The 11,555-nt window shown below is 55.4% G+C and overlaps 3 pseudogenes; all 3 read right to left on the bottom strand.

Moving 5' to 3' along the window:
* Positions 1-314: 314 nt before the first annotated feature.
* On the bottom strand, positions 315-866 carry LOC105311610 (annotated as a pseudogene).
* A 4,360-nt stretch (positions 867-5,226) lies between these two features.
* On the bottom strand, positions 5,227-5,778 carry LOC105311607 (annotated as a pseudogene).
* Positions 5,779-10,089: 4,311 nt separating this feature from the next.
* LOC105311609 lies at positions 10,090-10,713 on the bottom strand (annotated as a pseudogene).
* Between the last annotated feature and the right edge of the window lie 842 nt (positions 10,714-11,555).

Here is an 11,555-nt window from a genome sequence, read left to right on the forward strand (position 1 = left end):
TCCGTCCACGGAGATCGTGAGCCGCCTGGGGATGGATGGGGCACGGGTCGGCGGCACGGACGCTTGCTTGGATACCTGCTGAAAGCTTAAAAGGTGAGGGTTCTGCACACACCAATCCACCAGAGACCATTGTTTATTTAGGAACCAATAACTTTATTGGAAGAAATGGCAAACCTGGAAGAAGAAGGGGAAAAGGGGAAAAAAAAAAAAAAAAACCTCAAGGGAATGTCTGGCAAGGGCGATACTGCAACATGCATGCCGGGCGTGGTGACCTGGAGAAGTCACCCCATGGCCACGGGGAAGGCAGTCCAGGCTCAGTCCTTGTCGCTGTCGTGCAGGGTGAGCTTGTCAAAGAGGTGCTCGGCCAGGCCCGATTGTGGGGCTCCCATCTTGCACAGGTTGGTGAGATGGTCGCCCAGCTCCGTGATGAACTTCACCTGCTCGTGCAGGTGGCGACTCATCAGGAAGTCGCACAGGCGGGCGTCCTTCTTCTCGGTGGCCAGCCGGTGCAGACTGAACAGGCTCTGGTTCACATCCATCGCCAGGTGCAAGGCGCACTCCATGACCCTCACCCGGTCGTGCCAGCGGTTGCGGTCAGGCCTGCCGATCTCGCGCAGACGCAGGTGGGCCCCGCGCTGGTTGTGCAGCCACATGAGCCTCTGGGCGTACTCCGTCTCCTTGCTGGACTGCTGCCGGAAGAACTGGACGACGTGCTTGAGGGCCGCGTCCTCGCCTTCGAAGTACAAGGCCATGGACTCGTACACGTAGGAGGCGTAGAGCTCCAGATTGATCTGGTTGTTGACGGCGGCCTCACAGTCGGGCTGGTAGCTGTGGCGCGCACACGACGGCGGCAGCGCGGTCGACATGACTGGCGGTGCAGGCGCGGCGGGCGCCAAGGCCGAGGCGGCGACGAAGCCGGGGCTGCGGGGCGAGCAGCGGCAGCGGCGGCGGCGGCGGCGGCGGCGGCGGGGTCTCCGGGTGCTCCCAGCGGTGGGCGACCAGGGAGGCTGCGGGCCGAGTCAGGGGCGGTGGAAACCTGGGGGCGCTCTCAAGGCGGACGAGGAGGAGGGCGCTCTGGGGCGGGGCGGGGCGTCAGCTCCTGTGCCGGACCGGAACTGGGGGGTCCGTTGAGGCCTGGGGGCGTGGGGGTGGAGTCCTTTACGTTACGTTCGCGGTGGGCAAGCGGGGAGCCCCGCGGGCGGGCGGGCGGGCGCGGGCGACAGAGGCGGCTGGGGAGCTAGGGGAGGCTCGCAGAGGGGAGCGAGCGCGGTGTTCCAGCTTCCATCCCAGCCAGCAGAGGCGGGCGGCTGTGAGCTGAGCACGGGGCGTCTATGAACTTTATATTTGGGCACTATCGCTGTTTTCCGACGATTTTCTCTCGTTCTCTAATATTTCCTCTGAGAAGACCCAGTCCTCGTTTAAGAAAACGAAAACAGAAGTAAAAACACGTGGGCCTGAAACTTCTGAGAATATTAATTAGGAGTTTTGGAAAAGTTCTCCATTGTTTCCTGTTACGGATACCTGTGTGGATGTATATCTCTATCTCTAAGTCTATCTCTATGTCTATCTCTATGTCTATCTCTATATCTATATCTGTATCTATATCTGTATCTACATCTATATCTCTACCTATATCTTTATCTATATCTATATCTTTATCTGTACCTATATCTATATCTATGTCTATACACATCTAGAAAAACTTCTGTGTATATTTCTCCTCAGAAAGAGGTGGTTTTTGTTTTTTTTTTTTTATTTCGTCCCTCATAGTTTTTCACAGCTTTATTGAGGTACCGTTTCCATGTCCCGCCATTGCACCATGTCAAATTTCCAATTCAATGATTTTTTCCTGTGGCCAGCCAGTTATGTAACTTACGAAGTGATTCTCTCCACCCCCACCCCCACCCCCCTCAGACTAGTTCCCACCTGGCACTGTACATAATTATCGCAACATTTTTGACTGTATTCTCCATGCGGCACTTCACATCCCCGTGACTGTTTTGTAACTGCCGATGTGTACTTGTCAATCCCTTCAGCTTTTCCACCCAACCCCCAGACCCCCCTCCCATCTGGCAATCGCCCGTTTGCTCTCTGTATCTCTCTCTGAGTCTGTTTTGGTTTTGTGTGTTTGATTGGTTTTGTTCTTTAGATTCCAGGTGGAAGTGAGATCCTATGGTACTGGTCTTTCTCTGACGTATTTCACTTAGCCTCACACCCTCTCGGGCCATGTATGTGGTTGCAGATGGCAAGGTTTCCTTCTTTCTCTCATGGCCGGGTCATATTCCATCGGATGTACGTAGCACGACTTCTTTATGCAGTCATCTGTCGATGGGCACTGAGGTTCTTTCCGTCCGTTGCCTGTTGCAGCAGCGCTGCAGGGTGCAGAGAACTTTTTGGATCAGTGGTTTGGTTTTCTTTGCGTGAATACCCGGAAGGAAGGGCAATCGCTGGGTCGTAGGCTAGTTAGTTGTGTTTTTAAGTTTCTGAGGCATCTCCAAACCGTTTTCCACAGTGCTCGTCCCAATCTGCAATCCCAGCAACAGCGGCCGAGGGCCCCGTCTCCTCCCCCTCCTCGGCAACACTGGTTCTTGTGATCTCTTGAGGAGAGCCACTCTGACAGGTGTGAGGTGATAGCTCGTTGTGGTTTGAGTTTGCATTTCTCTGACGATCAGTGACATCGAGCGTCTTTTCATACGTCTGCTGGCCATGCGCGTGTCCTCTTTGGAGAAATGCCTGTCCAGGTCCTCTGCCCAGTTTTTAATTGGGTCGTTTGTCTTTCCGAGACGTAGTTGTGTTTGTTCATCACGAGCTCCTCTCTCACTGTCCCGTGATGCTTAAAAGCACGTGCATTCCTATTTAGGAACAAAGGGCGCGTTCGATTAGACTAGGTAATGAGCGCGGATCTGATCTGGAGCATGATGTCCGTTTCACTAAGAGGCTTCTCCCCCGAATGGGAAGATGGAGTGTGTCAACGATGCAGTGGTCTCCCGTGGGGCTACGGGGCATGCAGCCGGCAGGGACGGGAGAGGCCCTCCCAGATGCCAAAAGCCCGGCATTTCTCGAACGTCGCAAGGCTTCCGTGGCTCCCTCTTCTAGGTAGATGTGCTCCTCTGTTTGGTTTCCCTTGGCTGGACAGGTTGGCAGTGGTCTGAGACTTGCTCTGATTTGAGTTTCCTTCCTAGTCAGTTAACTGCCTTTCTTGGGAGTGTCGTTCTGGGAGATCGAAGCGGGTCCGATGCCAGTTTGGCTTTGTTCAGTGCAAGTAAGTTCGGGGCAGGATCAGAGCAGGGCAGCGGCAAACAGGCCTGTGTTCAGACTGTAGCTCTGCGATGTCACGGTCCACCCGGGACCCTCTCCAGTCCTTCGATTTCATTGACTCTGTTCTTGCACTTTCTCTGATTGCGCTCGGCCTTCAGTTGCAGGTATTTTCCAGTCTCTGGTGCTTGCCCGTCTGAAAGTCTCTCCCGTTCGTCACCTGCCAAGGTTTCCTCGCCAGGTCCGCTTCGCTCCCTGTATCCTTTTTCGTGTGCGTATGCGTAGGTAACTGGTTTTGCGCCCGGTGCGCCACCACGAGTCAACTGTCTCCTTTGAATTTTGTTTTCTTTTTTGACTTTCTAAAAGGAAAAATAGGTTAGGAAACAATTAATGCATTTCCGTGGCTCGAAAGGCCCAGGGTTCTCCTCCCCGTAGGCAGCCAATGAAGTATTATTGTCATCATCGGGAGAAGAAAGGGGGAGGAGAGGATGAAGGAAGCTTCACGTTAAGAGAAAGTGCAGAGGCGTGAGAGGGGAATGTTCAGAAACACGTCTTTCAGAAGCACGTGGTTTCCGAGTGCACGCGACACAGCGCCCAAGACGGACCTCGTTCCGTGCCGTGCCGCAAGTGTCAACAAAGGCAACAGGATGGGGATTGGGTGCCCTGGGTTCTCTGACCGCGGCGGAGCTAAGCCGGAGATCGTTCACGGAATGATCTGGGAAAATCCCCAAATATCTGGAAACGAGTGATCCAGTGCACGTCTGAACAACGTGTGGGTCAACGGAGAGACCCGGGGGGAACTCAAGATGACGTGGGACTGGACGGAAGCAAAACAGCACATAGCAAGATTTGTGGGGTGCAGCTAGAGCAGTGCTTAGATGCAAGTTTTGTAGCACCGAAGTGCTGATATGAAAATTTAGGAGACGTCTCAAGGAAATGATCTTCTCACTTCGTAGCTTAGGAAAGGAAAAGAATTGGGGACGAAATCCATCTAAATCAAGCGGGAGGAAGGAAGAAGTTGTCCCAAGTCAGGAAGTGTTTTATGACCTAGGACCCAGCTCACATGCTGTGGCCCCTGAATAGAACAAGGTGAAGCATGTCTGCCCTTACTGGGCAGTGGTCCCAGGGAGGGGCCGGTGGGTCAGCTTTCGGGTCTGAGGTTGGGCTGGCCATTTGGAAAAGTGGAACGCTCTTTCCACGGCGTGGTTCCAAAGGACAGTCGTCCGAAGCCACTGGGGCCGAGCGAGGGTTCCTGGTGCTTGGACTCTGGGCCAAAGTACATGGAAGCAACCACCCGAGGCTCGGTCCCGTGAACGGCAGGTACCTATGCGCCTGGAAGCAAGTGGCTGGCCGAGAAGAGCCTGCTCTAAAATCACGTGTTCTTCTCGTCAGCTGTCTTGCTAACTTCCTGCCCCTAGGAACAAAGACGAAAGTCCAACCTCACGGCTGAGACTGCCCTTGGAGAATACCACTTCTCCTTCCTGCCGCTGTGATTTTCAGGCCGCGTGGGTTTCTACTTTTCCTATGCACCGGCACCCACGTTCCCCGGGACCCCAGGCCAGCCACCTCGCCCCAGGCCTATACAGCACGTGGTCTTAAAAGGATGATCGATGTTGTGTGTTCCAGGGTCCCACGCAATACCTTCTCCCTCCGTCCACGGAGATCGTGAGCCGCCTGGGGATGGATGGGGCACGGGTCGGCGGCACGGACGCTTGCTTGGATACCTGCTGAAAGCTTAAAAGGTGAGGGTTCTGCACACACCAATCCACCAGAGACCATTGTTTATTTAGGAACCAATAACTTTATTGGAAGAAATGGCAAACCTGGAAGAAGAAGGGGCAAAGGGGAAAAAAAGAAAGAAAAAGAAAAAAACCTCAAGGGAATGTCAGGCAAGGGCGATACTGCAACATGCATGCCGGGCGTGGTGACCTGGAGAAGTCACCCCACGGCCACGGGGAAGGCAGTCCAGGCTCAGTCCTTGTCGCTGTCGTGCAGGGTGAGCTTGTCAAAGAGGTGCTCGGCCAGGCCCGATTGCGGGGCTCCCATCTTGCACAGGTTGGTGAGATGGTCGCCCAGCTCCGTGATGAACTTCACCTGCTCGTGCAGGTGGCGACTCATCAGGAAGTCGCACAGGCGGGCGTCCTTCTTCTCGGTGGCCAGCCGGTGCAGACTGAACAGGCTCTGGTTCACATCCATCGCCAGGTGCAAGGCGCACTCCATGACCCTCACCCGGTCGTGCCAGCGGTTGCGGTCAGGCCTGCCGATCTCGCGCAGACGCAGGTGGGCCCCGCGCTGGTTGTGCAGCCACATGAGCCTCTGGGCGTACTCCGTCTCCTTGCTGGACTGCTGCCGGAAGAACTGGACGACGTGCTTGAGGGCCGCGTCCTCGCCTTCGAAGTACAAGGCCATGGACTCGTACACGTAGGAGGCGTAGAGCTCCAGGTTGATCTGGTTGTTGACGGCGACCTCACAGTCGGGCTGGTAGCTGTGGCGCGCACACGACGGCGCCAGCGCGGTCGACATGACTGGCGGTGCAGGCGCGGCGGGCGCCAAGGCCGAGGCGGCGACGAAGCCGGGGCTGCGGGGCGAGCAGCGGCAGCGGCGGCGGCGGCGGCGGCGGCGGGGTCTCCGGGTGCTCCCAGCGGTGGGCGACCAGGGAGGCTGCGGGCCGAGTCAGGGGCGGTGGAAACCTGGGGGCGCTCTCAAGGCGGACGAGGAGGAGGGCGCTCTGGGGCGGGGCGGGGCGACAGCTCCTGTGCGGGACCGGAACTGGGGGGTCCGTTGAGGCCTGGGGGCGTGGGGGTGGAGTCCTTTACGTTACGTTCGCGGTGGGCAAGCGGGGAGCCCCGCGGGCGGGCGGGCGGGCGGGCGCGGGCGACAGAGGGCGGGCGCGGGTGCGGGCGCGGGCGACAGAGGCGGCTGGGGAGCTAGGGGAGGCTCGCAGAGGGGAGCGAGCGCGGTGTTCCAGCTTCCATCCCAGCCCGCAGAGGCGGGCGACTGTGAGCTGAGCACGGGGCGTCTATGAACTTTATATTTGGGCACTGTCGCTGTTTGCCGACGATTTTCTCTCGTTCTCTAATATTTCCTCTGAGAAGACCCAGTCCTCGTTTAAGAAAACGAAAACAGAAGTAAAAACACGTGGGCCTGAAAATTCTGAGAAATTTAATTAGGAGTTTTGGAAAAGTTCTCCATTGTTTCCTGTTACGGATACCTGTGTGGATGTATATCTCTATCTCTAAGTCTATCTCTATGTCTATCTCTATGTCTATCTCTATCTCTATCTCTATATCTATATCTGGATCTATATCTGGATCTATATCTAGATCTATATCTATATCTTTATCTATACCTATATCTATATCTATGTCTATACACATCTAGAAAAACTTCTGTGTATATTTCTCCTCAGAAAGAGGTGGTTTTTGTTTTTTTTTTTATTTCGTCCCTCATAGTTTTTCACAGCTTTATTGAGGTAGCGTTTCCATGTCCCGCCATTGCACCATGTCAAATTTCCAATTCAATGATTTTTTTTCTGTGGCCAGCCAGTTATGTAACTTACGAAGTGATTCTCTCCACCCCCACCCCCACCCCCCTCAGACTAGTTCCCACCTGGCACTGTACATAATTATCGCAACATTTTTGACTGTATTCTCCATGCGGCACTTCACATCCCCGTGACTGCTTTGTAACTGCCGATGTGTACTTGTCAATCCCTTCAGCTTTTCCACCCAACCCCCAGACCCCCCTCCCATCTGGCAATCGCCCGTTTGCTCTCTGTATCTCTGAGTCTGTTTTGGTTTTGTGTGTTTGATTGGTTTTGTTCTTTAGATTCCAGGTGGAAGTGAGATCCTATGGTACTGGTCTTTCTCTGACGTATTTCACTTAGCCTCACACCCTCTCGGGCCATGTATGTGGTTGCAGATGGCAAGGTTTCCTTCTTTCTCTCATGGCCGGGTCATATTCCATCGGATGTACGTAGCACGACTTCTTTATGCAGTCATCTGTCGATGGGCACTGAGGTTCTTTCCGTCCGTTGCCTGTTGCAGCAGCGCTGCAGGGTGCAGAGAACTTTTTGGATCAGTGGTTTGGTTTTCTTTGCGTGAATACCCGGAAGGAAGGGCAATCGCTGGGTCGTAGGCTAGTTAGTTGTGTTTTTAAGTTTCTGAGGCATCTCCAAACCGTTTTCCACAGTGCTCGTCCCAATCTCCAATCCCAGCAACGGCGGCCGAGGGCCCCGTCTCCTCCCCCTCCTCGGCAACACTGGTTCTTGTGATCTCTTGAGGAGAGCCACTCTGACAGGTGTGAGGTGATAGCTCGTTGTGGTTTGAGTTTGCATTTCTCTGACGATCAGTGACATCGAGCGTCTTTTCATACGTCTGCTGGCCATGCGCGTGTCCTCTTTGGAGAAATGCCTGTCCAGGTCCTCTGCCCAGTTTTTAATTGGGTCGTTTGTCTTTCCGAGACGTAGTTGTGTTGGTTCATCACGAGCTCCTCTCTCACTGTCCCGTGATGCTTAAAAGCACGTGCATTCCTATTTAGGAACAAAGGGCGCGATCGATTAGACTAGGTAATGAGCGCGGATCTGATCTGGAGCATGATGTCCGTTTCACTAAGAGGCTTCTCCCCCGAATGGGAAGATGGAGTGTGTCAACGATTCAGTGGTCTCCCGTGGGGCTACGGGGCATGCAGCCGGCAGGGACGGGAGAGGCCCTCCCAGATGCCAAAAGCCCGGCATTTCTCGAACGTCGCAAGGCTTCCGTGGCTCCCTCTTTTAGGTAGATGTGCTCCTCTGTTTGGTTTCCCTTGGCTGGACAGGTTTGCAGTGGTCTGAGACTTGCTCTGATTTGAGTTTCCTTCCTAGTCAGTTAACTGCCTTTCTTGGGAGTGTCGTTCTGGGAGATCGAAGCGGGTCCGATGCCAGTTTGGCTTTGTTCAGTGCAAGTAAGTTCGGGGCAGGATCAGAGCAGGGCAGCGGCAAACAGGCCTGTGTTCAGACTGTAGCTCTGCGATGTCACGGTCCACCCGGGACCCTCTCCAGTCCTTCGATTTCATTGACTCTGTTCTTGCACTTTCTCTGATTGCGCTCGGCCTTCAGTTGCAGGTATTTTCCAGTCTCTGGTGCTTGCCCGTCTGAAAGTCTCTCCCGTTCGTCACCTGCCAAGGTTTCCTCGCCAGGTCCGCTTCGCTCCCTGTATCCTTTTTCGTGTGCGTATGCGTAGGTAACTGGTTTTGCGCCCGGTGCGCCACCAGGAGTCAACTGTCTTCTTTGAATTTTGTTTTCTTTCTTGACTTTCTAAAAGGAAAAATAGGTTAAGAAACAATTAATGCATTTCCGTGGCTCGAAAGGCCCAGTGTTCTCCTCCCCGTAGGCAGCCAATGAAGTATTATTGTCATCATCGGGAGAAGAAAGGGGGAGGAGAGGATGAAGGAAGCTTCACGTTAAGAGAAAGTGCAGAGGCGTGAGAGTGGAATGTTCAGAAACACGTCTTTCAGAAGCACGTGGTTTCCGAGTGCACGCGACACACCGCCCAAGACGGACCTCGTTCCGTGCCGTGCCGCAAGTGTCAACAAAGGCAACAGGATGGGGATTGGGTGCCCTGGGTACTCTGACCGCGGCGGAGCTAAGCCGGAGATCATTCACGGAATGATCTGGGGAAATCCCCAAATATCTGGAAACGAGTGATCCAGTGCACGTCTGAACAACGTGTGGGTCAACGGAGAGACCGGGGGGAACTCAAGATGACTTGGGACTGGACGGAAGCAAAGCACCACATAGCAAGATTTGTGGGGTGCAGCTAGAGCAGTGCTTAGATGCAAGTTTTGTAGCACCGAAGTGCTGATATGAAAATTTAGGAGACGTCTCAAGGAAATGATCTTCTCACTTCGTAGCTTAGGAAAGGAAAAGAATTGGGGACGAAATCCATCTAAATCAAGCGGGAGGAAGGAAGAAGTTGTCCCAAGTCAGGAAGTGTTTTATGACCTAGGACCCAGCTCACATGCTGTGGCCCCTGAATAGAACAAGGTGAAGCATGTCTGCTCTTACTGGGCAGTGGTCCCAGGGAGGGGCCGGTGGGTCAGCTTTCGGGTCTGAGGTTGGGCTGGCCATTTGGAAAAGTGGAACGCTCTTTCCACGGCGTGGTTCCAAAGGACAGTCGTCCGAAGCCACTGGGGCCGAGCGAGGGTTCCTGGTGCTTGGACTCTGGGCCAAAGTACATGGAAGCAACCACCCGAGGCTCGGTCCCGTGAACGGCAGGTACCTATGCGCCTGGAAGCAAGTGGCTGGCCGAGAAGAGCCTGCTCTAAAATCACGTGTTCTTCTCGTCAGCTGTCTTGCTAACTTCCTGCCCCTGGGAACAAAGATGAAAGTCCAACCTCACGGCTGAGACTGCCCTTGGAGAATACCACTTCTCCTTCCTGCCGCTGTGATTTTCAGGCCGCGTGGGTTTCTACTTTTCCTATGCACCGGCACCCACGTTCCCCGGGGCCCCAGGCCAGCCACCTCGCCCCAGGCCTATACAGCACGTGGTCTTAAAAGGATGATCGATGTTGTGTGTTCCAGGGTCCCACGCAATACCTTCTCCCTCCGTCCACGGAGATCGTGAGCCGCCTGGGGATGGATGGGGCACGGGTCGGCGGCACGGACGCTTGCTTGGATACCTGCTGAAAGCTTAAAAGGTGAGGGTTCTGCACACACCAATCCACCAGAGACCATTGTTTATTTAGGAACCAATAACTTTATTGGAAGAAATGGCAAACCTGGAAGAAGAAGGGGAAAAGGGGAAAAAAAAAAAAACAAAACAAAAAAAACCTCAAGGGAATGTCTGGCAAGGGCGATACTGCAACATGCATGCCGGGCGTGGTGACCTGGAGAAGTCACCCCACGGCCACGGGGAAGGCAGTCCAGGCTCAGTCCTTGTCGCTGTCGTGCAGGGTGAGCTTGTCAAAGAGGTGCTCGGCCAGGCCCGATTGCGGGGCTCCCATCTTGCACAGGTTGGTGAGATGGTCGCCCAGCTCCGTGATGAACTTCACCTGCTCGTGCAGGTGGCGACTCATCAGGAAGTCGCACAGGCGGGCGTCCTTCTTCTCGGTGGCCAGCCGGTGCAGACTGAACAGGCTCTGGTTCACATCCATCGCCAGGTGCAAGGCGCACTCCATGACCCTCACCCGGTCGTGCCAGCGGTTGCGGTCAGGCCTGCCGATCTCGCGCAGACGCAGGTGGGCCCCGCGCTGGTTGTGCAGCCACATGAGCCTCTGGGCGTACTCCGTCTCCTTGCTGGACTGCTGCCAGAAGAACTGGACGACGTGCTTGAGGGCCGCGTCCTCGCCTTCGAAGTACAAGGCCATGGACTCGTACACGTAGGAGGCGTAGAGCTCCAGGTTGATCTGGTTGTTGACGGCGGCCTCACAGTCGGGCTGGTAGCTGTGGCGCGCACACGACGGCGGCAGCGCGGTCGACATGACTGGCGGTGCAGGCGCGGCGGGCGCCAAGGCCGAGGCGGCGACGAAGCCGGGGCTGCGGGGCGAGCAGCGGCAGCGGCGGCGGCGGCGGCGGCGGCGGCGGCGGGGTCTCCGGGTGCTCCCAGCGGTGGGCGACCAGGGAGGCTGCGGGCCGAGTCAGGGGGCGGTGGAAACCTGGGGGGCGCTCTCAGGCGGACGAGGAGGAGGGCGCTCTGGGGCGGGGCGGGGCGTCAGCTCCTGTGGGGGACCGGAACTGGGGGGTCCGTTGAGGCCTGGGGGCGTGGGGGTGGAGTCCTTTACGTTACGTTCGCGGTGGGCAAGCGGGGAGCCCCGCGGGCGGGCGGGTGGGTGGGCGCGGGCGACAGAGGGCGGGCGCGGGTGCGGGCGCGGGCGACAGAGGCGGCTGGGGAGCTAGGGGAGGCTCGCAGACGGGAGCGAGCGCGGTGTTCCAGCTTCCATCCCAGCCCGCAGAGGCGGGCGACTGTGAGCTGAGCACGGGGCGTCTATGAACTTTATATTTGGGCACTGTCGCTGTTTGCCGACGATTTTCTCTTCGTTCTCTAATATTTTCCTCTGAGAAGACCCAGTCCTCGTTTTAAGAAAAACGAAAAACAGGAATTATAACCACGTGGGCCTGAAAATTCTGAGAAATTTAAATAGGGAGTTTTGGAAAAGTTCTCCCATTGGTTTCCTGTTACGGATACCCTGTGTGGATGTATATCTCTATCTCTAAGTCTATCTCTATGCCAATCTCTAATCTCCATCTCTATGTCCTATCTCTATCTCCTATCCTCGATGCTCTATATCTGGGATCTATATTCTTGGATCTTACATCCTAGAAT

The sequence above is a fragment of the Pteropus vampyrus genome, unplaced genomic scaffold (genome assembly GCF_000151845.1).
Source record: "Pteropus vampyrus isolate Shadow unplaced genomic scaffold, Pvam_2.0 Scaffold1000005244, whole genome shotgun sequence".
NCBI classification, from domain to species: domain Eukaryota; kingdom Metazoa; phylum Chordata; class Mammalia; order Chiroptera; family Pteropodidae; genus Pteropus; species Pteropus vampyrus.